The sequence below is a fragment of the Tupaia chinensis genome, unplaced genomic scaffold (genome assembly GCF_000334495.1).
Source record: "Tupaia chinensis unplaced genomic scaffold, TupChi_1.0 Scaffold144255_1, whole genome shotgun sequence".
Classification (NCBI taxonomy): Eukaryota; Metazoa; Chordata; class Mammalia; order Scandentia; family Tupaiidae; genus Tupaia; species Tupaia belangeri.
In genome coordinates, this window is record NW_006204113.1 from 7,964,548 (window position 1) to 7,990,231 (window position 25,684).

The 25,684-nt window shown below is 36.5% G+C and overlaps 2 long non-coding RNA genes across 3 annotated transcripts; both read left to right on the forward strand.

Moving 5' to 3' along the window:
• The first annotated feature begins 1,599 nt into the window (after positions 1 to 1,599).
• Positions 1,600 to 16,292, forward strand: LOC102490184 (uncharacterized). 2 transcript variants are annotated; one of them, XR_003547512.1, is made up of 4 exons: positions 1,600 to 1,653; positions 5,617 to 5,674; positions 12,358 to 12,478; positions 16,137 to 16,292. It is a non-coding gene; the product is annotated as an uncharacterized LOC102490184 (long non-coding RNA). The 2 variants fall into 2 exon arrangements; XR_337101.1 differs by lacking the exons at positions 12,358 to 12,478; positions 16,137 to 16,292 and adding an exon at positions 11,545 to 11,660.
• Positions 16,293 to 17,947: 1,655 nt separating this feature from the next.
• On the forward strand, positions 17,948 to 20,651 carry LOC102490463 (uncharacterized). Its single transcript, XR_337102.1, has 3 exons — positions 17,948 to 18,019; positions 18,560 to 18,645; positions 20,451 to 20,651. It is a non-coding gene; the product is annotated as an uncharacterized LOC102490463 (long non-coding RNA).
• Positions 20,652 to 25,684: the final 5,033 nt, after the last annotated feature.

Here is a 25,684-nt window from a genome sequence, read left to right on the forward strand (position 1 = left end):
GGGCCAGCACACACTTGAAATAGCAAAGTAAAAGAGAATTGCTATACATTAAGGTTCTGGTCCTTAATACAGATGGAGAGATTTTCACTGTAGGGCGCATGCGCTCGCCAGACAGACAGAGAGAGACATAGAGACAGAAAGCGAGAAATCACCCCCCGGGGGGGTGGTCACGCCGCAATACCTTCTCCTCCATTCTCCTCTCGGGATCTTGGGCATGCACACACACGCGCCCGGCGTGAGTTTTAAGCCACCGGGTCCGGGACACGAACCGCGGTCGACTATGTGGGAATCCAGCAACATAGCCATTACGCTAACTGCTGGTTCCCCTGAGGTTACATTTTGTATACACAAAATATCTCCCCTAGATGGTTATTCATAATTGCAGTATTCTCTGAAAAAGATAATGTCATGTTCTTGTAAACAGTGCATTTAAAAGGAGATTGTACTGGGGGCCAGCACACACTTGAAATAGCAAAGTAAAAGAGAATTGCTATACATTAAGGTTCTGGTCCTTAATACAGAGAGATGAGGGGAATGGGTAACAATTTTTTTCTCCCCAGATTACCAGTTGGTGTTGCCTGGTGGAATGGGAAGGAAACTAGACATTCTGGCTCAGAACAGCCTTCCCTCTCTTCCCTCCGTCTCTTCTTCTCTCCCTCTTGTTCTACCTCCCTCCTCCCCTTCCTTCCTACCTTCTTTCCTTCTTTTTTTAATTTTGCTTTCTTTTTTCTGTTTTTCTCCCTTCCTTTACTCTTCCTCCTCTTTCTCTTTCTTCATGTTTCTTCTGTCCTGGAAACACTACCCCAGTAACAGTGGTTGTGGCCATTCCCTGTTCCATATTCACCTTGCTAATACTATCATTGTCCTAAGAAGCCAGGACTTGGATGCCCATTGTGAACACTTGCACTACTACTGGCTTCTATTTAAGTGTTAACTTGTATACACCAGGCACTGTCCCAACTTCTTCACCGCACTGTCTCCTGTAATCCTCACAGTAATATGGAGGGGCGGTCAATAGCATTCCACCTTTACAGGTGATGTAATTACGACTCACGGAGGTGAAGATCGTGAGTTCTTTGTAGATTTGACCACCAGTATTTTATCATACACGTCTTCGTGTGTAAAATAAGGTGAGATAATTAATTTGTTGGGGGAAATGGTGAAAGGTACCAGGAATACTTTAATAGGGATAGTCAGTGAATAAAACAGAGTTTGTAGAGTCTGGCAGATGAGAATTGACCTGTGAGACAGGGTACTAAAACAGATTTCTGGTGAGCCACACGATATCACACCCTGCTTCTCATTCACCCCACTAAAGGGGCATTTCGATGTTCAACTACTGACTTGGTGGTGTCTAGTGGAGGCTGAGTCAGGATTCAAGAGCCTTGTAACGGTTGTTGGGAAATTCTGCTGATGACCAGATGGGGTTTATGGGTAAACAGCCCTGTGAATCCCTTTTGTTTAACACAGAGATTATTCTGATATGGGTTCATTGACAAGGTCAGGAGAGAAAGCACAAGTGAGGTTTTGCAGGAGATGACGATCTCTGCGCAGTCGCACTGGGAGGGAAAGCTGTGGTTCTGAACCCTGCGCAGGCGTAGAGAGCTTGAGCTGAGGAAGGCCCTGCGTCTCCGGTGATCCATAGGATAGGACGTAAGTTTCAGTTTTAAGAGGGTTTGATTAACACTCGTTACCATGTAACTACTGTTCTATCAAGACATTTTATCTTCCTCGTTGTGTTCACTTATTTCCTCCTGTCAAAATATTTTCTTCCTTATCTCCAAGATCTTCCCAGTTAACCGTTCCAGCTTCCTTATTCCCTCCCTCTCTTCTTCCCCTCCTCCTCCTCTTCATTCCCTCCTCCCTTCCTTCCGTTCTTCATTCTTTTCTTCCTTTTTTCTCCCTCTTTTATGCCTCCTAATCCTCCTCCTCTTTCTTCATGTTCCTATATGTATTAGTCTGACAAAATAATAATAATTAAATAATAATAATGAAATAATCTGGGTAGGTTAAACAGCAGAATTTTTGCTTATTCTCACAGTTCTAGAACTGTGGGAAGCTGTGAATCCAGGCTCACATGTGGCAGGCATTAAATCTGATTTCTCCTGCTGCTTCCTTCCATCACTCATAGATGTCTACCTTCCACTGTGGCTTCACATGGGCTTTGCTCCATGCGTAGTTCCAAGGGTTTCTGCCTCTTCTTAAAAGATGCCGAACCTCTAGGATTAGGGTCTTACCTTTATGACCTCATTAATAGTAATTAGGGTCCTTAAGGGCCCTATCCCAAATACAATCAGGTTGGGGGTCAGGGCTTCAACATGTGAATTTTGAGGGTACACAGTTCTATAACACAATGTTTAGATTCCCAGTTTGGGGACTTGTGTGTTTTAGTTGTAGTTTGAAGCAGTATATATTCATTCATACTTAAGTAAGCACTCTCAATAAAGCATCTGGTTTTATTTTTTCCATTAGGTTTTTTTTTTTAATTTTTAAGGAGAGACACTATTAAGTAGCTCAAGACACCAAGAATTTGACACACCAATAATATTTGGCTTGAAGATGAGGAACTGGTAAGAGCTGCCCTGCTTAGAAGATGGCAGAAAGAGGCAGAGTCTGACGAGGTGGTGATGTGATGGAGTGGGGGGGAAGGAGGAGACTGCAGGCTGCAGAAGCAGACGGTCCTGAGCCTCCATCCCAGGACTCTCACCTGCTCATTGTTTGACCAGGGGAATATTATTTTCTAGGTCTTAAGTCCCTCGTTTGTAAATTGGTCATGCTAATCTGCATGAGAGAACACTGCAAAGACATTGGAGCAGAAATAACACACGTGTGTGGGCACACATACACACAAATGTTCCAAAGACTCGAAATCAAAATTTATAGATCACATTTTTAAAAACACTAAGACAACTTAGAGACAACTTTGATTCTAATGTCTCCTCGAAGCTACCTTACCATCAGGCCCCTAGGCAATGCATAGCCAAATCTAAAGCTACAGAGGAAATATCAGATTTTCACCTCAAAATAAAATAAACATTTTTTCTCCAAGATGTTTTTTTTGACAGGGTGCTTGTGTTCACCAGAGAGAGACAGAAGGAAAGTGAGAAACCACTCTTTGGGGGGGATGGCCATGCTGTACTTCCTTTTCCTCCATTCTCTTTTTGGGACTTTGAGCACTCACACATGCCCAGCATGATTTTCAAGTGACTGGATTCAGAACTCAAACCACGGTGGGCCATGTGAGAATTCAGAATCTGAACCACTCTGCCACCTGCTGGTCCCCAAATAAAAGTTTGTTAAGTGTAGAACCTGGCATTTCCTCTACACCTTACCAGGAATTCAGCAGAGTGAGGGAACTTGGGAAAATGACTTGTCGCTCACATTGAAGTTTCCTTCTGAGCAAGAATCCTATCATTTTTGTGGGCTATTGTACAACTTGAACCTAACCCGGTGCCTGACACAGACACTATTCAGCATTTCTTAATAACCAGATGAAGGGCATTCTCATAAATGACTGTGTTTAGTCTTGCTGATGGACATACCACAGGCTTATAGAATGAGGTTACAGAAAAGGCCTTTCTCCATTTAAAAACAAATGCTTCCTAGAAGTTGTTCAAAGTGGCTTTAAAGTTTACTTCACAAATAAATTATAATCCAGCAGTTTACAATAAAGAATGACCAAGTACTTCAAACAACAACAAAGTTAAAACTTTGTCCCTTCACATCCTATGAAAAATGTAGCAGCGAAATGCTTCTTCAAATAGCCTTAAAAGCCCTACAGCAGAGTTCCAGAAAAATTATGTTAGAAAGTAACTTTTGAGTCATGAGAGTTACCAATTTTCCAGCAATCAGAAAAGAGGTACAGAATTAATTCCATAATATCTACTATCAAACTATTTCAAAATATCAAACCTAATACTCCTAATACAAGACACATTTCAAACATAGGAGATGATTTACGTATCTCTAAGCCATTGACTTTGGCAGCAGTTCTTTATGTGCTATAGGAGGACCCATTGCAGTTTGCAGGGATGGTTGCCCAGAGATCAGGAGAGAAAGTAAATTTCTGCAGCTGAAATTGCATGTAGTTTTCCCAGGGGGAAAAATCCATTTCTAATTGGAACTTTTAACATGATTTACGTGACCTAAAACACACTTAGGAGAGCCAGCCAGCATTTTCATGTCTTTCAGTTTAGATAATTATTCTTATAGCTGAAAATTTTCACTGTCTTTCATATTCTTTTAGGTCATAAACCCAAGAACTTTTTATTTTCAACTTCCTTTCTGCCTAAGCAAAAGGAAACAGAAGTATTCTCTCAAAAATGATTTTTTAATTAAATTTATTTCTTTACATTCATTCACTGTACATCATTACAGCATACAAAGTGAGATTTTTCCATCCAGAGTACATTGTGCACTGGCTCAATCAAGCACATCAACATATAAACAGAACAGACCAAAATGATTTTCACAGGGAAAATGTCCCAGACTAATGAGGATGGTTAATTAATGCAACCTGGGGAGTAACTCCATATCTAGTGCATCTGTGAAGTCAGAATTTTGGGCCATCTGGTGGCCTGATGGTTATGGCAGCTGGATCCCACAAGACCAACTGTGTAGGGTGAGTACTGTTCCCAGCAGTTTCAAAAACACTCAGGGCGAATGTCCATACGTGCCCAAAAGTCTGAGAGGAGAATGGAGAAGAAGGGATTGCAGCATGGCCATTCCCCTGGAGGAGGTGATTTCTTGCTTTCTCTCTCTCTCTCTCCCCCCCTCTCTCTAGTGAGTGTATGTACCCTATAGCAAAAAATAAATTAATTAAATAAAAGTAATAAAGTAATTTTATAGACTTACTAATTATATTCAAATGTTTCTCTTAGGTATTAGCCGAGTGCTATCATCGAGGTCTATGCTAGGCCACTTGATTAGTCTTTCTACTTTTACTCATGATCACTAAATCTGTCCTCTACACAAGTCTGAATGAACTTTCAAATGAAATCCTGTTTGATGATTTCCCTGACATTTAGAATGAACCAAAATTCTATACCATGTTCTACATGATCTCAATGTATAGCCAGAACTTTTCTGGACAGATTCAACATTTTGAGAGACAAAGAATGCAAGTTTTGGATTTGTGTTTATGGTCATAGTTTAATAGGCGTGTCTTGGAAATAAGACCAGCAAGATTTTTTTAAAGAGAAATTTTTGCTATAGGGCACGTATGCTTTCCAGAGAGACAAAGACAAAGAGACAGAAAGCCGGAAATCACCTCACTGGAGGATGACCATGCCACAATACCTTCTCCTCCATCCTCCTCTCACTCAAAAGAGAAAGTAAATTTCTGCAGCTGAAAAAGCCACACTCACTGGGATTTTGGGCACACACACACATGCCCAATGTAAGTTTTAAGCCACCGGGTCTGAGGCCTGAACCAGGTCGACCACGTGGGAGTCCAGCAATGTAAACATTGCACCATCTGCTGGTCCCAACCAGCAGGATTCTTAACAGCAACACTCAAACTTCTCTCTCTGCCTATTTTCCACTCTGGCCTTTTATCTAGAATGTCCAGTGTCATGCATTTCTGATAAACCTTATTTTCTTTTTCCTTCTACCTAGAATCGCCTGAAGTACCTGCCGCAGGAGTAAAGCATTTGCTCATGAAGCAGACATTCAGGTCTGTAAAATTTGAAAGGAGTATGGTTTGCACTTAATTATTTTTACATTAGATTCTTTTGCATTTTGTATTTAAATATTAGAAATCAACCTTGCAGGCCAGCATCCTTTAATCATCCTGACCCTTAGATGTTTATCAAGAACAAATGAAGATAGTTGTTTTGTTTTGTTTTTAGAGAGAGAGAGATTTTTTCTATAGGGCACATGCTCTCATCAGAGAGACAGCAACAGAGAGATAGAAAACAAGAAATACCCCCCCCCACCCCAGGAGGAATGGCCACAGTGCAATCCCTTCTCTTCCATTCTCCTTTGGGAATTTTGGGCATGCACGCACAGGTGCCTGGCAGGAGATTTAAGCCACCATGTCTGGAACTAGAACCACAGTCGACTACTTGGGAATCCAGTGATGCAGCCATTACATCATCTGCTGCTCTCAAAGACAGCTGTTTGTGATAGACACAATCAATCCAGCATAGGAGAAAAACTCCAGAAATGGCCCTGCAGAGCTAATGCCAACCCCACTGCCCTAGCTTGTGCCAGGACTCTCTTACAGCGTCTCTCTGTGTCTCTCAGTCTTGCCATAGATTCATCTATATCATTATCCTTCCTAAGAAATTTCAAATTGGTTGATAAATATATTTGATTGCTTTAGTTTTTTTCATTTCTACTTAAATAATTATTATCCTTCTACTTATTCAGAGGCATTCGTTTGATGTCACTTTCTGAAATTCTTTAGATAAATTATTTTCAATTTATTTATTTATGTTTGGGAGAGATTTTTGCCTTAGGGCATGAGCACTGGCAGGAGAGAGATAGATTCAGTGAGAGGGCAAGTGAGAAATCACCCCCCAAGAGGGACAGTCATGCCACAGTCCCTTTTTCTCCATTCTCCTCCTGGATCTTGGGCACACACACACATGCCTGGCATGAGTTTCAAGCTACCAGGTCTGGAACTCGAACAATGTTTAGCCATGTGGAAGTCCAGCAATGTAACTGCTATGCCATCTGCTGGCTAATTCTTTTCTTCTTAAATCTGTGATGTGTCAGTGGGTGCAGCAGGATCACCTTTGTGGTTTTCAGAGATGTGTACTATCTTGAATTTATTTTCATTCTGAAATTTTGTTCTATTTTCAATTGATAAATGAAATTGTGTACATTTTAGATATACAATGCAATGTAACATCATTATATGTATATGTTGTGAAAGAACTAAATCTAATATGCATTACTTCACATCTTTGTTTTTGTGGTAGGGACATTTAAAATCGACTCTCAGCAATTTTCAAGTATACAGTAGATTTTTATTGACAATGATCATCATTATGTACATTAGAGATCTTGAACTTCTCCCTGCTATCTGACTGAAATCTCTTTTCCCTTGACCAACAACTTTGCAATCCTTTTAACACCCCCCTGATTATCACCATTCAATTTTTTGCTTCTACGAGTTTGACTCCCTTAGGTCCCATTTGTAAGTGAAATCATAAGATATTTGTCTTTCTATGGTTGGCTTATTTCCTTTAATATAATTCTTAAATTATTAATTTCCTGGATTTACTTTCTAATGTATGTGTTTAAGTATATAAATTTCCTCAATTCACAGCTTCATCTGCATTTCATAATTATTGGATGTTCTACAACTATTTGCAATGATAATTTTCATTGCCATTTAATTGAAGGTAACTTTTAATTTGATTCTGTTCTTCACAGAAGGTTTATTTAGGCTCATATTGATTAATTTCATACTTTTGCCAGTTTCTGTTAGTACATATTTACTTAGTTTCAAAATAATCATAGACCCTACACTGTAATATTTCAGTATTGTGACATTGGTCATGACTTGCGTAATGGATACTTGACTCCATTTTGTTAAAAATACCATATGCTCTTGGAAACAATTTGTATTCTGAATTTCTTGTATTAGGTGTTTGTCATATTTGTCCATGTATGTCAAGTTTGTAGATTTTATTTTTCATATTTTCTATATTTTACTGAATTGTTTTGATTGTTGGTTTTATCATATATTGAGAAACCTGAAGTATAGTCCTTTTACCAAAAGCATGGGTATGTTTATTTTCCTATTTCTTGCTGGTGTTTCTGTTAAGAAGTTAGCTATAACCCTCATTCTTGGCTTTTTTGAAGATAATAGGAAACTTTACATACTGTTTATCACACTTTCTCTTTGTTTTGAGGTTTTATCATGATGTTCTTGTGTGGATTGTCTTGAAGTTTTCCTACTTTGGTGTATTGTTGTTGTAGAATATGGGCCCTGACAGCAGTAATCAGTTTCAGGAATACTCACTGCCACTGTCTCTACCCTACTCCCTCTCCCTGCAAGTCTATGCATGCTAAAACTTTGCAATATTGTCTGTATATGCATTATATTCCCTTTCATTTTCATTTTCTTTTCTTTTTTTTTTTTTTTGAGTTTCCACAAGTTTCTCTCCACATGCATTGACCCGGGTGATTTCTTTTTTTTTTTCTTTTTTCTTTCATCTTTTTTTGAATTATTTTATTTAACTTTATTTGTTTATTTATTTTTTTAATTAGACCAGAGAGGGACAGAGCAAGAGAGTGAGAGTAAGAGAGAGAGAGAGAGAAAATTAGAAAGCAAGCTGCCTGACCTGGGACTCAAACCTCAGTCGGCCATGTAGGAGTCCAGAGGCCTTAACCAACCTGCCACCTGCTGGCCTTGACTTTTTTTTTTTCCCTATCTTCTAGTTCACTAGTTCTCTCTTGGTTTGAGCCTAATATCTTGGTGAAATGCATGTACTGATTTTGATTTCAAGAATTTTCAAAGTAGTGTCTATGATTTTTGTTGATTTATATTTATTGTTTTTAATAATAACCTGGTGGGGGGGCCGGCAGGTGGTGTGATGGTTAAGGGCGCTGGACTCCCACATGATCGACTGTGTTTGGAGTCCTGGACCTGGCTTTTTCACTTTCCCTCTCTCTCTCTCTGACTCACTCTATTCCTCTAAATAAATAAATGGTAAATACAGTTAAATAAAATAATTATTTAAAAAATAATCACCTGGGGGCTGGCAGGTGGTGTGGTGATTAAGGGCATTGGACTCCCACATGGTCAACTGTGATTCGAGTCCTGGACCTGGCTTTCTCACTTTCCCTTTCTCTCTCTCGCTCACTCTGTTGCTCTAAATCAATAAATAACTAAAAACAGTGAAATAAAATAGTTCTTTAAAAAATAATCACCTGGAATTTCCAATGTTTATTTAATTCCATAAACATATTAAGGCTGGATTTTTTTTTTTTTTTTTTCAAAATGGTAAGTCTATTGACCCCATTATTTGGAGTCCCTATGTATTTGCCTCATATATTTATTTTCATTTTTCCTTTTATGCATGTTTTATCTTCTCGTGTGTCTATTGATGTATCTATTGGTATCTAGACATTAGTTATGAAAAATTATAAAGGTACTATAAAGCATTAATTTTACCTATCTTCCTCTAGACAGAATTTACTTGGGCTTCTGACAAGCAGCATGGCTACCACACCTGAAATTCCAGGTCATCTTAATCTCACTAGAGATTGAGATGATTTAAAACTGGGCTTTATTTAATGTAAGGACTGGTCTCTTTCCTCTGCACCCCCCTGCCTAAGTTTATGTTTGTTGTGGTTACAACCAAAAACCGTGAGCTGTTCATCAGGGCTGCTCCTTTCTGTACTGCACTATTCCCATAAAGGTGTCAGAAGTTTTCTTCAGTTTCTGAGCTACTGCTTTGGAAAGTGAAACTCAGAAGTCCCAAGTATCTGAGTAATATCACTGGATTTTGTGCTCCTATACATATTACCACCATAACTCCTCAAATAGCAGGTCTTCTATACACTTAGAGGGTGTGTGTGTATGTGTATGTGTGTGTGTTTGTGTGTGTGCACATGTGCTCTCACGTACATGCATGTGCACGTGTCTGCATAAAATCTAGTTATAATTTTCTTCCAGATTATTTAGCTATTGTGAGATGGTACAGTAATCACAAAAAATGAATTCACTCAATGTTAGAAGATGAGAACTTGATATTAGTCTTATTAAATGCAGTAAGATGCCTATTTAACTATTATCTTCCTTTTAAGTAGGTGTTTTGAGCAATAACATGTAAAGACAAGTTTTGTGCAGCTTCCAGAAAAGCCTATTTTATTTATTTATTTTAAAGATAAGTTTAGGAACCAGTTGACGGCATAGTGGCTACATTGCTGGACTCGTGCATGTCCAACAACAGTTCAAATCCTGGATCCGGTGGCTTGAAACATGCCAGGCATGTGTGCATGTGTGCTCAAAATCCTGAGAGGAGAATGGAGGAAAAGAGATGTTGACATGACCATCTCCCCGAGAAGTGATTTCTCACTTTCTGTCTCTCTCTGTCTCTCCAGTAAGCACATATGCCCTATAGCAAAAATCTCTCTTAAAAAAATTAAAAACTAAGTTTGTTGTTGATTACATGAGAGATAGAGAAAGAGGAGACAGAGAGACGAGCACTTTGGACAAGGTCTTGCTGCTGCCATCAATCCCCAGCCTTAAAAAGTAATTTTGTTGTTGATTACATGAGAGATATAGAGAAAGAGGAGACAGAGAGACGAGCACTTTGGACAAGGTCTTGCTGCTGCCATCAATCCCCAGCCTCACCCAGTCTGGACCATGCGCACACACATGTGTACCCAGCATGCACAGGGTAACCTTGGGAAGTGAACCCAGAACATTCTTATGTGAACTCAGTTGTACCACCACTGCACCACCAACTGGTCCCCTAGAGAAACTAAAGTTCAGTTAAATCAGGTTTTCGCTACTCCTTCAGGATATCTGCAATACGATTTCTGAAAACTGTCTCGAGTGATGATGATTTGAAATGTGAGATATGTTGTATAAATAGCAGAAAAGAAAAATAGAAGACCGAATTTCCAGTGACTATAAGGCTATGCTACTTCTTTTCACTTCCATCTTTCAAAAGCTACTGATGTTTCCGGATTCTGTTACGAGCAGCTGGGTTGAACTTATACCTTAATACAATTTCAGAGAACTACTAATGCTGAACTAAATATGTTATTCTTACTCTAGGATTAACAGAATTTTTATACATTTTTGTATATCAGTCAAGGAACTGACCTAAAATCGATAATACTAAAACTTAGGAAATATTTTTCCCAGAAAACATCCATTGAAATATTAGCAAGCAATCCTGGTGTCATTGCATTACTTGTTTAGAAGAAAGCTCATATAACATCAGCATGTACAATATTATTATTTCTAGTATATTATTTGCTAGTTACTATGCTAACATTTCTATCCAGGCCTTTCCTGTCCTCTGCTTATCCTTTTTCTGTCGGATTAGGCTTGCTTAGGGGTCTATAAATATTCTTTCTACTAATGATATGAGTTGTGTGACAGCTAACAGCTTATGTTATTTAGAGTCTCTGCTTTTTAGAGTAAAAGCGGAAACCATCCAGTACAGTGATTTACTTTGGCTGCAGTATGTAAGGTACTCCAGTCCTATTAAGGAAGAATAACTGTTTTGATTATTTAATGATATATACAGTGCCTGTTATTAGCTATTTATTGATATATGAATACTTAAGATCTGCTGCTTCTAGTGCCAACAAGAACAACTCAGTTTTCAATCAAACCTAATTGTTAATGCTAGTATATTGGAAAGAATTTAAGTCTTCTCATCAGATTTATTAGGTGGCATCATTCTTCTCAGGTTTCATATTGACATATAATCTATGTTCATGTCAAGGCATTATATTTATAGTCGCAAAATAAATCCTAACCTCTAACATGCCAATTTACAGAAATGAGGAATTGAGAAGAAAGGAGATATTGTTGAAACTAATGATTTCTTTCTTTCTTTGTTTTAGTGCTGCTGCTTCTACTCTGGCTCCTGTGGTCTCAGAGATGAGACCAGACATAAGTTGAAAACTGTATCATCTCTCTGAATGCCTGCCTGCATGCAGGCTTCACTGCAGAGCCATCAAATGAGTAAGTGAAAAATGGAACGAGGTAGCAGATCAGGCTGTACAAACTTTCCATCCATGATGACTGGCATTTAGGAAACATATGTATCAGAGAACAGAATCCTCAAATTCTTGACATTCTTAACTATGAAATTATTGGGAGTTACAGTCTATATTGAATGGTAAATAACACAGAGAAAAACTCAGAAGCAGTCAGGTTCTGACATCATAGCTAGGCACTAGAGTTCCTGAGAATTCCATCTCCATCTCTCTACTCCATGTAAGTTTGAAATATTCTTTTTTTTTTTTTTGAAAGGTTTTTCCTACAGGGCACGTGTGCTCACCAGAAAGACAGAGTCAGAGAGACAGAAAGTGAGAAATCACCCCTCAGGGGGGATGGCTATGCTGCGATCCCTTCTCCTCCATTCTCCTCTTGGGATGGGCACGCACACACACACGCCCGGCATGAGTTTAAGCCATCAGGTCTGGGACTTTAACCATGGTCGGCCACATGAGGTGCTATTTTTATTGATGTACAATCCAATGGAAAGTTCCTAGCTACATATGGAACTAATGATTAGTTGGCTTTTTGTGATTGGTTGTAGCTTAAGTGGATTTGTTTGGTTTTCAGAATCACTCAGTTATAAGGAATGCCTAAGTTAAATTTTAGTTTGCATGTGTAAAGACTCTGGGTATAGAAATTAAAAAAAAAAAAAGTGCTGCTGCTTCTACTCTGGCTCCTGTGGTCTCAGAGATGAGACCAGACATAAGTTGAAAACTGTATCATCTCTCTGAATGCCTGCCTGCATGCAGGCTTCACTGCAGAGCCATCAAATGAGTAAGTGAAAAATGGAACGAGGTAGCAGATCAGGCTGTACAAACTTTCCATCCATGATGACTGGCATTTAGGAAACATATGTATCAGAGAACAGAATCCTCAAATTCTTGACATTCTTAACTATGAAATTATTGGGAGTTACAGTCTATATTGAATGGTAAATAACACAGAGAAAAACTCAGAAGCAGTCAGGTTCTGACATCATAGCTAGGCACTAGAGTTCCTGAGAATTCCATCTCCATCTCTCTACTCCATGTAAGTTTGAAATATTCTTTTTTTTTTTTTTGAAAGGTTTTTCCTACAGGGCACGTGTGCTCACCAGAAAGACAGAGTCAGAGAGACAGAAAGTGAGAAATCACCCCTCAGGGGGGATGGCTATGCTGCGATCCCTTCTCCTCCATTCTCCTCTTGGGATGGGCACGCACACACACACGCCCGGCATGAGTTTAAGCCATCAGGTCTGGGACTTTAACCATGGTCGGCCACATGAGGTGCTATTTTTATTGATGTACAATCCAATGGAAAGTTCCTAGCTACATATGGAACTAATGATTAGTTGGCTTTTTGTGATTGGTTGTAGCTTAAGTGGATTTGTTTGGTTTTCAGAATCACTCAGTTATAAGGAATGCCTAAGTTAAATTTTAGTTTGCATGTGTAAAGACTCTGGGTATAGAAATTAAAAAAAAAAAAAACTATGCTAATGACCTCTTACTTATTTTGCTTTACTATATTATATATACTCATACATGTTGAGAAAAAGACAGAAAGAGAGAGGAAAAGAGAGACAGAGAGATATTTTTAGCAATCTCTTATCGGGTTCTTCTTTTACCCTAGAAATTCTTCATTTTAATCCCAGCTTTCTTGCGCCATTTCTCCTCCTGTGCACTACCCTCCTTCTCCATTCACCTAAGAGCATGGTGCAATAGAGATCATTCATACAATAGGTCTTCTGGTTCCCACAAAATTCTTTGTATTGATAAGCTTCTCATTAGTCCCACTTACCAAAGAGGCAACCAAATCTTATTTTTCCAAGAGCAAAGCTACATTATTTAGTCACATTGTGATTTTTTGGGACTTTGTTTTTGCACTGCATCGGTAAAGGCAAAATATACCCCCAGTTTATACCTCTTACCATAACCCAGGTCCCAAAATCCAGTTTGGATCCCCTCTTGGATACTTCATTAATCCAGCAAACAAAATATGAACTGTGATCATTTTTATTTATCCAGAAACTGAAAGATGAAATTCTCTGATGAGTGAAAGACTGTCACATCACCCAGTTAAATCTCAGAGAACACAGGTCTTAGCTTAAGAGTGAAACTTTGGCCATCTAAACCATTTCCTCATATAGAGCAATTCCTTTGTTCTCATAACCATTTAATTTAAGATACACATTTAAGATTCATTAGACGTTTATAGTTAAAAGATCATTTTTGGAGACACTACTTAAACCTGACTTAGGCTTTACATGATACGTCATTTCAATTTCTTTGCTTATTTAATTTCTGCACTTGGCAGATGCATTCCCCAGAAATAGTTAAAATTTCTCCAAATGTCTTAGCCCTTGGAGGAGAGAAGACACTAGAATTTTAAGACAAGATTAGACACCACACATGCCAACATGACATCTAACATGCAAATGTGTCAGAAGAGTGAAAAAATAACTTATCAGGGGACCACATGTGGGTAACTTGTGATCGTATGGGCAGGGCAGTGTGGGTTGTAGCCATCATTTCTAAATGGCTACAGCCCACAGCTGACCAGCTGTGCCCCATGCATTACAAGATGGGTTTTAGAGACCAAGAAAGTTCTGTTACTTGGAATGTAAAACTTAGCTATTTTTTCCTTTACTAGTCAGTAGAAAGAATGAAACAAATAGAAAAAAAGATGGATAGAATTTTGGAATTACACTGTCTTATGTTTTAAAACCGCTATAAATAGAGTAAAAATTGCAATATCAGATATCTACGAAAACATCCAGTGAATTCAAAGGTAAATAGATGTTATTTAAACAACAGTAAGACCTGCTGCAATGTGCTTGGTATTTTGGAATAACACAAGTGTGTGTTTTCAAGTAGTGCATAGTCAAAGTGAGGAGACGATAAATAGTCATGATGTAAACTACTGTGTGATAGGTTGAAACTGTCAGAAAATGTTGCAGATAACATCATTTTAAACCAGGTCAGAAAACCATCTTGTATGCAAAAAGGCAGTTTTTAAAAAAGACCAGATTCAGATGCAAAAATCTTGTTATCTGATAACCAGGTGCAGTGGAGTGAGTCTCAGTTTTCAAACAGTAGTGTCTTTGGTTATATATCAAAGTGGCTTTCTAGAAAAAGGATGCACATACTCCTCTCTGCATGATTGTGATTACCATATGTTATGTTTGTCGCTGGGCTCATTTATACTCCATGAGTTCTTCACAGCCCCCAGCTATCCAGGCAGAAATGTTTTTGCTCATTCTCTTCTCCAGGACTTTAGCTGTGCACGTCCCCTCATCTGGAATGCTGTCCTAGTCCATTCTGTCACAAATTATAGAATGACTGATGTGGAGAAACTAAAGTCATGTAATTGCCTGAACTTTCTGTTCTGATATAGAGGAAAATGTGAGTGGCCTTGAAGTGCCCAGGGCTGATAGCTGCCTAGGCTTTCTGGCCCCTGGTTAGCTGCCCCTCCCCTAAGCTGTCCAGAGGCCTTGATTCCCTGCTTCTCTGCCAGCTTTGTGTTAGGGCAGACACTGAGACCCTTCCTGAAAGGCCACTCCAAGCATGTTGAAACCGCCCCTCCCCAATTCCCCCATAAAAGACTGTGCTTAACCCCCACAGCGGGGGGCCTGGAGACTCAGAGTGTTAAGTCCTCTGTGCCTGCTAGCATAATAGTAATAATAATAATAATAATAAAGAGTTCTCCTATTCTCTCTGGAGTGCTGAATTTTCCTCCCTCAGCAATCTGTTTTCTGGCAATACCTGAGTCTGGGTAAATTCTAAAAATAGAATTTATTCAGTTTGGAGACCCAAAGTTAAGGGGCTGCCTCTATCAATAATCTTCTTGCTACATCACAACCTAGAAAAGACAGGAGAGCACTCAGAGCAGACCATGTCTCTGTCTCATTCCCTCTCACTAAAAACTCACCAATCATGAACCCCCACCTCGATGGCTAAGCACTCTCCAAAACTTTGTGTTTCAAAATCATAATTTTATTAATATACCTTAATACCTTAATACCTACCTCTTAATACCTTCAAAATATAACCAAATTTCAGCCCACAAATTTGGGGGGAACATATTCAAACCATAGTAAATGCCTTCCCTTTTTTCCCACTCATCCAGTGTATGCTTATCCTGTAAGACCACATTCAAGTTCTTCTTCACTTCTCCAATGATACTGGTCTTCAGGTTTCATTTATTTTAAATTTAAATTTTATTTTTCACAAATAGGTTTTTTAAATTTTCTTATTTATCAGATTATTTCACTTTACTTATGATCACACACACACAAGATCTATTTATCATTTATTTAGTTTATATTACAATAAAAGCATGCAGCAAATTTTGGTCAATAGAACAGGCATGGAAGTATCAGACTTATTTCTAGCCCTGATCCTAATTAAATAATAAAACCAAATTCCTTTCATGAGTTTTTTCTCTCTTCCTTTAGGGTAACTTCAGTAGACTTGTTAAGGATATGTAGGACCATGATCAAAGCCTGGAGCACAGTGTCAGTACTTTCAGAAGTTCTACCCAGGAGATTTCTACAACCAGCAACATCAAAGTTAGATTTTGTGCCAATAAGAAATAAACTTATTTTTAAACCACTGGGACATTATGGTATTTTTACAGTAATAACAAATATTCATTATTCTGAGTGATATACTACTTTATTTATTGTATGAGTTAATACATATGAAACACTTAGAACCATGCTTGGCATCTAATAGGTGCTTAATAACACTCGTTATAATTATTACTACTGTTACTATTAGGGCAATTTATTCAACTAAAATGTATGCTCTCTACATACCAAATCTAGTCTAGGCACTAAAGGAAAAGTCAGTAAATAATCATTGCCTTGGTTTTAGAAGAATTCACGATCCAATAAAGGTAAAATAATGATAGAAGTAAAATATCTAGTATTTACTGACACTTGTCTGATGTCCATCACTGTTCTACATTTTTCTATTTATTAAATCTTTTTTAAAAAGATAACTTTGTATTATGCCCATTTTTCAAGTTGGGGGGCGGGGACTGGAAAACAAAGAAATTATGTTCTTCTAAGCACAACGCTACAAAGCTATCAGCCCACAAATTTGGGAGGAACATATTCAAACCATAGTAAATGCCTTCCCTTTTTTCCCACTCATCCAGTGTATGCTTATCCTGTAAGACCACATTCAAGTTCTTCTTCACTTCTCCAATGATACTGGTCTTCAGGTTTCATTTATTTTAAATTTAAATTTTATTTTTCACAAATAGGTTTTTTAAATTTTCTTATTTATCAGATTATTTCACTTTACTTATGATCACACACACACAAGATCTATTTATCATTTATTTAGTTTATATTACAATAAAAGCATGCAGCAAATTTTGGTCAATAGAACAGGCATGGAAGTATCAGACTTATTTCTAGCCCTGATCCTAATTAAATAATAAAACCAAATTCCTTTCATGAGTTTTTTCTCTCTTCCTTTAGGGTAACTTCAGTAGACTTGTTAAGGATATGTAGGACCATGATCAAAGCCTGGAGCACAGTGTCAGTACTTTCAGAAGTTCTACCCAGGAGATTTCTACAACCAGCAACATCAAAGTTAGATTTTGTGCCAATAAGAAATAAACTTATTTTTAAACCACTGGGACATTATGGTATTTTTACAGTAATAACAAATATTCATTATTCTGAGTGATATACTACTTTATTTATTGTATGAGTTAATACATATGAAACACTTAGAACCATGCTTGGCATCTAATAGGTGCTTAATAACACTCGTTATAATTATTACTACTGTTACTATTAGGGCAATTTATTCAACTAAAATGTATGCTCTCTACATACCAAATCTAGTCTAGGCACTAAAGGAAAAGTCAGTAAATAATCATTGCCTTGGTTTTAGAAGAATTCACGATCCAATAAAGGTAAAATAATGATAGAAGTAAAATATCTAGTATTTACTGACACTTGTCTGATGTCCATCACTGTTCTACATTTTTCTATTTATTAAATCTTTTTTAAAAAGATAACTTTGTATTATGCCCATTTTTCAAGTTGGGGGGCGGGGACTGGAAAACAAAGAAATTATGTTCTTCTAAGCACAACGCTACAAAGCTAGTAATGGCTAGAGCCAGGAGTTAAAGCTAGGGATTCTAACTTAAGTGTCCATGGTCTTATCTTTCACTCCAGATGCCCAGGAGAATTATGTGAACTGATGAAGCTGTGGATAGAATGCCATAAAGACACTTCATTGAGCAGTGACACTGAAACAAAGTTAGACTAATGAATATAAGTTTAGCAGTTGCACCATAATCTTAAGAACATGCTAGGTAAATCATTTTCAATCGACACATTAATTGATTAGTTGTTTAATAGAATTAATTTTAGGAAGCATTAGGATTGAGAATAAAACTTTAAATTAATGATAATTCTTAGTTGTAAGAGGGAGAAACCCAGTTTAAAATTTACATAGGAAAAATGAGGGAAGTATTTATGAATTCATGTGCATTTCTTTATCCAACTGTTTTAATGGTATTATTGGGAAAATGTTTCTCTCTCCTTTTACTCTAATTAAATGTTTTAATATTGCATATAAGGAAAATGGATACAAGTTAATCAAGATTTACATTTTATGGGACTACCAATTCCTATATATATATAAAGAGCACTAAGATAAAGATATCCATCGTTATTCTTCCAGGACATGTAGGTAGTCTCATTGTCTAACCTCATGTATGGTCACATTGTTAGAACCATGTGACTGAGTTCTAGTCAATGAATTGTAGGAGGAAATGTTCTAATGTTCTAAATCTAGTCAATGTTTGCTTTTTAAAAAAGCGAAACAAAACTTTTTTCTCTGTGTCTTTCAGCTCTCTCTTCCATAAGTGCAGTGACCTTGGTGGTTACATATTTCATGTAGTGAATTTCCAATAGGAGCAGTGTGAGGCAACTCAAGGTGGGCTTTCCTTGATCTATAAATATGTATGCACACACACACACACACACACACACACACATGCCAGGGTTTATTTTTTGCTGAGGTATATCCTAGCCTATCCTAATTAATCCAATAGAGTCTCAGAGATAACTCTTAGTGAACTGACTTGTCATGCATGCAAATATCTAAATTAAGTACTATGAGCAAGAATTTTGAATGATCTGATTGGACAGGTCCAACTTGGAACCATCCCAAAATAAACTAACAAGTATTGAAGAACTCAGACTGCAAAGAACCAATTATAGAAAAAATATATCTACTATATTGAATTGCCTTTTCTTATGGTAGATAACTCACATTAAACATAGCTGCCAATTTCTTAGACCACTGGTAACATGCATCTGCATTCTACCAATATATAAAAGGACACTGTTTCTGGTAACAAATCTGCAGTCTCTTTCCATAACATAGATCCACTGAACATTTTATCTCTATAAGCAAACATTTTCTTCTGCCTGAAATTTTGCTTCCCATACACATCATATTTCATGTCTAGGAGCTAATGCAGCTCAATTCAGTCATCGTATTCAAATATAGAAGGGCTTTATGCACATTTCTTATTTTTTACTAACACTGTCACTGGATTTTGTTTTTATTAAATATTAATACATTTGTCTTCAGGAAAAATTAAATTTCTTTCCTTGCAAATCTCAGGGAAGTAGAAAGTTAAATTGAAGGGATTATGATTGGTATTGTGTTTGAGGGAATCTCATCTGTATTAATCCTATTCTGGGGCCAAATTTTATTATAGAAAATATCTTTGTATTTAGTAAGTAGAAAGGAAATGTCAGAATTAAAGTGCCCAGAGAAATCCAGTACTTCTCTGTACTATCGGTTGTATAGTACTATTACAGAGACACTTAAAGGCATTGGTTTGTCTCACTTTTAATTTATTGTTGCACACTGCATACTTGCTTTCAAAACCTACACTGTACAGTGATTATATGTAAATCAGAAATCACAATAAGAAGTAGTTGCACTTTTGAAAAAATAAATTTTAGATGTTTAAATAGAACTCTTCACAAAAAGGCAACTTTTAAAAAGTTACCTCAGGCCATAGAATAGCTTTTCATTCTCTAAGATTACATTTGACCTAATTTACAAATGAGGACCATACTGAATACTATAAAGTATTTTAGAGTAGTAAAAAGTAAAAGAAGAGTTGCACATTTAAATGCTCAGAGCAATACTGGCAATAAATTAATTTGTGGAGAGTCAGGTGAAAAAAAAAGAAAATCACAATTGGGATGATAATACTCCTGAGAAACATGAAAAATATGCTGGGTGCTTGTGAATGTAAATCCCCAATCCCAACAGGATGGAGAACTGGAAAATGAGGGATTGCAGCATGATCATGCTCCTTGGGGAAATAACTTCTCCCTTTCTTTCTCCCTCTTTCTCTGTCACTCTCTGCCAAATGCACCCTCTAGCAATTATTTTTTAAAAGAAACAAAAAAAGAAAAAAAAATTAACATTATTCTAATTGTAAGATTCTCTGTAACATAATATTAACTGATAAAAATTAAAAAGTGATCATTTATCACTCATAATAGTAAGCTCTTTCCATGGATCAACACATTTAGTGCTTATGATAAGTGTATGAAGTAGTGCTATTTATCTTCATGTTTATATGTATGCTTGCATATATGAGAAACTTTAACAGTCATAGATATAGAAAACAATAAAAATAAGACTCTTAAAGTCACTAACTCCTCCATTTCTCTCACTACCCATGTGTTTTCCATTTACCAACCCTTTTGCAGGTAAGGTGCCTATAACACTTCTGTACATGAATTTCAAGAATAAGAAACCATCTGTCAGTATCAAGGATAGTCCCTTAAGAAACTACAGTAACAATAATATATACATTAACTCAACTACAACTTATAATATTCTGTCCACTTTTCATCCCCAGTTGTCTAAAAAACGGTATATATAGTTTCTTTTTTAAATAAAGGTTTCAATAAAAGCCCATACATATTCTCAGCTATTAGGTCTCTTTAATGTCTTCAATGTATTTCTCATGGTTTATGTACTTTAATAACCCCATGTCAGTTTAATAGTTGACAGTTTCATAATGATGCTATTTATTTCATAAATAGTGCATTTTTGAGGATTGCTCTAAACATTCCACAATAGCAGGTAAAGAATCAAAAGGCATCTCTAAAAAGTTTGTCTATGATTCCCTGACTAGCTCAAATACAGTTCTTGCTTTCCCTTCCTCTTTTCTTACACATTATAATGCATGATTATTTTTGGACCCAACCTGTGGGAGATGAAGATTTTTCTTTGAATTACAGAAGTATGCATAGTCACTAACTGAAGTGCACAATTTAAGAGCTGGAAATGAGTGTCTAGAGTTCCGAGCACATAGTCTAACACAAAGTAAAAGCACAACTAATTATATAGAGAGTAATAAAAGGAAGAATGCAAAACACATTAACTGGCTTAATTATTCACTTTTTATGGTATGTCTTATTTACATTTAACTATTGTACATCTTTATAGTGTACAATATGTTTTTTTAGACCATTCATGTAGTGCATATCAATTGAGTCAAATATATTATCATATACATTATTCTCAATAGATAACTTTCCATTCCTGCATCTATTAAAAGTTTTTATTTTTCTTAGTCCCTCCCGCCCACCTGCTACTAATTACCACTCTTCTATACAATCTCTGGTATTACCATTGTCCTTTGTACTATTATATCTTCAGATTTTGTATGTTTATTTTTTAAATTGCACTTAATCACTGTACATCTTTAGGGTATGCAAAATGGTTTTTTCCAGCATGAATATAGTGCACATCAGTCAAATCAAAGATATTACCATATACATTATCATCAACAGATAACTTTTCCTATTTTGTGCCTGATAATAGTTTTCTTAAAATCTTTTCCTGATCCCCTTTTTCTCATTCCCTATTGCCTACCTTCTCCTATACTGTCGCTGTTATTTATAGTTACCCTCCCTACAGTTATACTTTCCAATCCTTCAGTTTCTACCATAGAGTGCTGACATTAGGTATATAATAAGCAGGACATACAATGCCTCTCTTTCATAGTCTGGCTAACTTCACTTAGCTTTATATCTTTCATATTCAACCACTTTGAATCAAATGTCAGAGTTGCATTGCTTTTTATGGCTGAATGATATTCCATTTTGTATATGTGCCACATTTTTCAATCCATTCATCTGTTCTTGAACATTTGGGTTGATTCTATGTCTTACCATTTATGAATAATGCTGAAATTAACATAAATGTGCAAGTGTTTTTGTTTTCTTATCCTTTGAGTAGATATACAAAAGTGGAATTGCTGGGTCATATGGTAGTTTTATTTGTAGGTCTTTGAGGAACCTTGATATTGTTCTCTACAGTGACTGTCCTAATTTACATGTCCACCAACAGAGTATGAGTTTTCTTTTCACCACAGTCTCACCAGCACTTATCATTCTTTATTGTTTAATCTCAGCCATTCTGACTAGGTCTAAGTGGTATTTCAATGTGATTTTGATTTGCATTTCCCTTATGATAAGAGAAGTTGAGCATTTTTTTTCCCACATACTTTTTGGTCATTCATATGTCTTCCTTGGAGAGCTGTCTGTACAGCTCATTAGCCAATCTTTTTATTTGGTAGTTATTATTATTATTGCAGATAAGCTGATTGAGTTTCTGGTGTATTTTGGTTATCATTCCTTTATCTGTGTCATAGTTTGAAAATATATTCTCCCATTCTGTGGTTTGTCTCTTCATTCTAATTATTGTTTCTTTTGCTGTGCAGAAGCTTTTTAGCCTAATGTAGTCCCAGTGTGCTGTATTCGGGATTATTGCCTGTGCTTTGGGAGTCTTATTTAAGAAGTCTGTATGTCTGATGTCTCCAAGAGATTCCACGGTGTTTTCCACCAGAAGTTTTATTGTTTGAGGTTTCATGTTTATCTTTTGGATCTATTTTGAGTTGATGAGAGAGATAGGTGTCTAGTTTCATTTTTCTGGATATCCAGTTTTTCCACACCACTTGCTGAAGATATTTTTCTGTTCCCCAATGAATTGTCTTGTGCCCTTTGTCAAAATTGGTTGGCTGCATCTTTTGGGGTTTATTTCTCTATTCTTTTAATTGTTCTACACTTTTTCTTTTAATGCCAGTATCATGCTGCTTGATTATCACAGCTATGTAATATATTTTAGGGTAAGAAAATGAGATACCTCCTACTTTATTCTTTTTGCACATTTTATGATTCCAGATAAATTTTATGATAGTTTTTTCTCTTTCTGTGAAAAATATCTCTGGTAATTTGATTAAAATTGCATTAAATTTGTAAATTAATTAAGGTAGACTATATTTTGGTTACATTAATTCTTTCAATATAGGAACATAGGATATTTGTCCATGACACAATTTTAATGTCTTTTTTTAGTTTTTCATAGTTTTCCTTCTAAGAATCTTGCACTTCTTTGGTCAGATTTATTCATAGGCCTCTTTTTTTGTGTGTGGCTATTGTAAATAGATTGTAAATAAGATTGTTTCTTCAAATCTACCTCATTGTTGGTCTATAAAAATGCTACAGATTTTCATATGTTGCTTTTGTATCATGCTCCTTTACTCTCTTCATGTATCACTTCCAGGAATTTTTTTGTGAATTATTTTATATTTTCTATGTATATAATCATCTGCATAGAGATAATTTTACTTTTATTCTTCTATCTGAATGCTTTTTTAAAAAATTCTTTTCTCTGATTGCATTGGCTAGAACTTTTAGTACTACATTGAAAAAAAATGGAGAAAGTGAGAAACCTTGTCTTATTCCAGTTTTCCGTATAAAAACTTTCAGCTTGTCCTCATTCAGTATGATGTTAGCTATGGGCTTGTCATAGGTGGTTTTTTATTGTGTTGAGAAGTGTCCCTTTTAGACTGATTTTGCTGAAAGTCTTAATCATGAAGAAATGTATTTTGTTAAATTCTTTTTCTGCATAAATTAATGTGATCGTATGGTTTTTATCTTTCCTTCTATTAGTGTGATGCATTACATTGTTTTACATATGCTGAACCACCTTTGCATCCCTGGAATAAAGCCTATCTGATCATGGGGTTTAGTCTTTGTAATGTGTTTTTGGATATGATTTGCTAGTATCTTGTTGAAAATTTTTGCATCTGTATTCATCAGGGATATCACTATATAGTTTTGTTTATTTTTTTATGTCCTTGTCTGTTTTAGGGATCAGGATGGTGGAGGCTTCATAGACTAAATTGGGGAGGGTTTCTTCCTTTTGCATATTTAGAAATAGTTTGAGAAGAATTGGCATTAGTTCATCTTTGAAAGTTATGTAGAATTCAGAAGTGAAGCCATAAGGACCTGGGCTTTCTTTAGTGGGAGGATATTTATTTCTGATTCACTATCTTTGCTTATTATTGGTCTTATTCAGGCTTTCTCTTTTCTCCTTGTTCAATCTTTGCAGATTATACATCCAGAAGTTTGTCTATCTTATCTAAGTTTTCTTGTTTGTTGGTGTGTAATCACTTGTAGGATTTTCTCATTACTGTTTCCGTTATGTCTGTATTTAATATTGCCTGATTAATTGCTGATTTTATCTATCTGGTTCCTTTTTCTGTTCTTGATTAGTTTAGCTCACAGGGTGTCAATTTTGTTTATCTTCTCAAAGAGCCAGCTTTTGGTATCATTTATTTTCTGTGTAGCTTTTTTATTCTCTATTTCATTTATTTATGCTCTTTATTATTTATTTCCTCCTGGTATTTTGTTTGTTTGTTTGTTTCTATTGTTTATCCAGTACCCTGAGATGTATTATTAGGTTGTCTATTTTCCACCTTTTCATTTTTTTCTTGTTAGTACTAATTGCTATAAACTTTCCTCTTATGACTGCTTTTGCTGTATACCAAAGGATTTGGAAACTCGTGCAACTAGTTATAATTGGTTTCAATGAATCTTTTGATTTTAATTTTAATTTCTTCAGTGATTGTGAAGTCATTCAGGTTGTATAATTTTCATGTGCTTATGTATTTTTGTGGGTCTTTTCTTCAGTTAATTTCAAGTTTAGGGACCAGCAGTTAGCTGTAATGGCTGTGTCGCTGGACTCACACATAGTTGACCATGGCTCATGTCCCAGACCTGGTGGCTTAAAACTCACGCCAAGCGCATGTGTGCATGCCCAAGATCCTGAGAGGAGAATGGAGGAGAAGGGATTGCGGTGTGGCCATCCCCCCTGGGGGCTGATTTCTCACTTTCTGTCTCTCTGTATCTGTCTGTCTGGCAAGCTCATGTGTCCTATAGCAAAAACCTCTAAAAAAAAAAATTCAAGTTTAATTCCATTGTGGTTAGAAAAGATACTATATATAGGTTCTAAATCTTTGAATTTGAAAAGGCTTCCTTTGGGCCCTGTCATGTGATCAGTCTTTGATAATGTGCCATGTGTGAGTGAGAAAAATGTGTACTTTGTGATTGTTGGGTGACATGTATTATAGAGTTCTGTGAAGTCAGTTCGATTTCTGGTTTTGTTTAGATCCTATTTATCTGTTTACTGTTCTCTAGATGACATGTTCAGAGGAAACTGTAGGTGTTGAGAGCTCCGACAATTATTGTGTTACAGTTTATCTCTTCCTTTAAATGCGGACATCTTTCTTTCACATACTTGGGTGCTCTAGTGTTGGGTGCATTGATATTTTTAAGTATAATATCTTCTTGGTGAATTAGATCTTCTAGTGCTTTATAGTGTCCTTCTTTGTCTCATTTTATACTTTTTGTCTTGACATCTCTTTTGTCTGATATCAGTATCACAACTGCAGCCTTTTTTGGTTTGTATTTGCATGAACATTTTCTTTTGGCCCTTTACTTTCAATCTATGTATATATGGTTCCTTGTAAGCAACAGATAGAAGGCTCGTGTTTTTTTTTTTTTTTTTTTTTCTTTTTTTGGAGAGGTTTTTGCTATAGGGCGTGTGCACTCGCCAGACAGACAGAGAGAGACAGAAAGACAGAAAG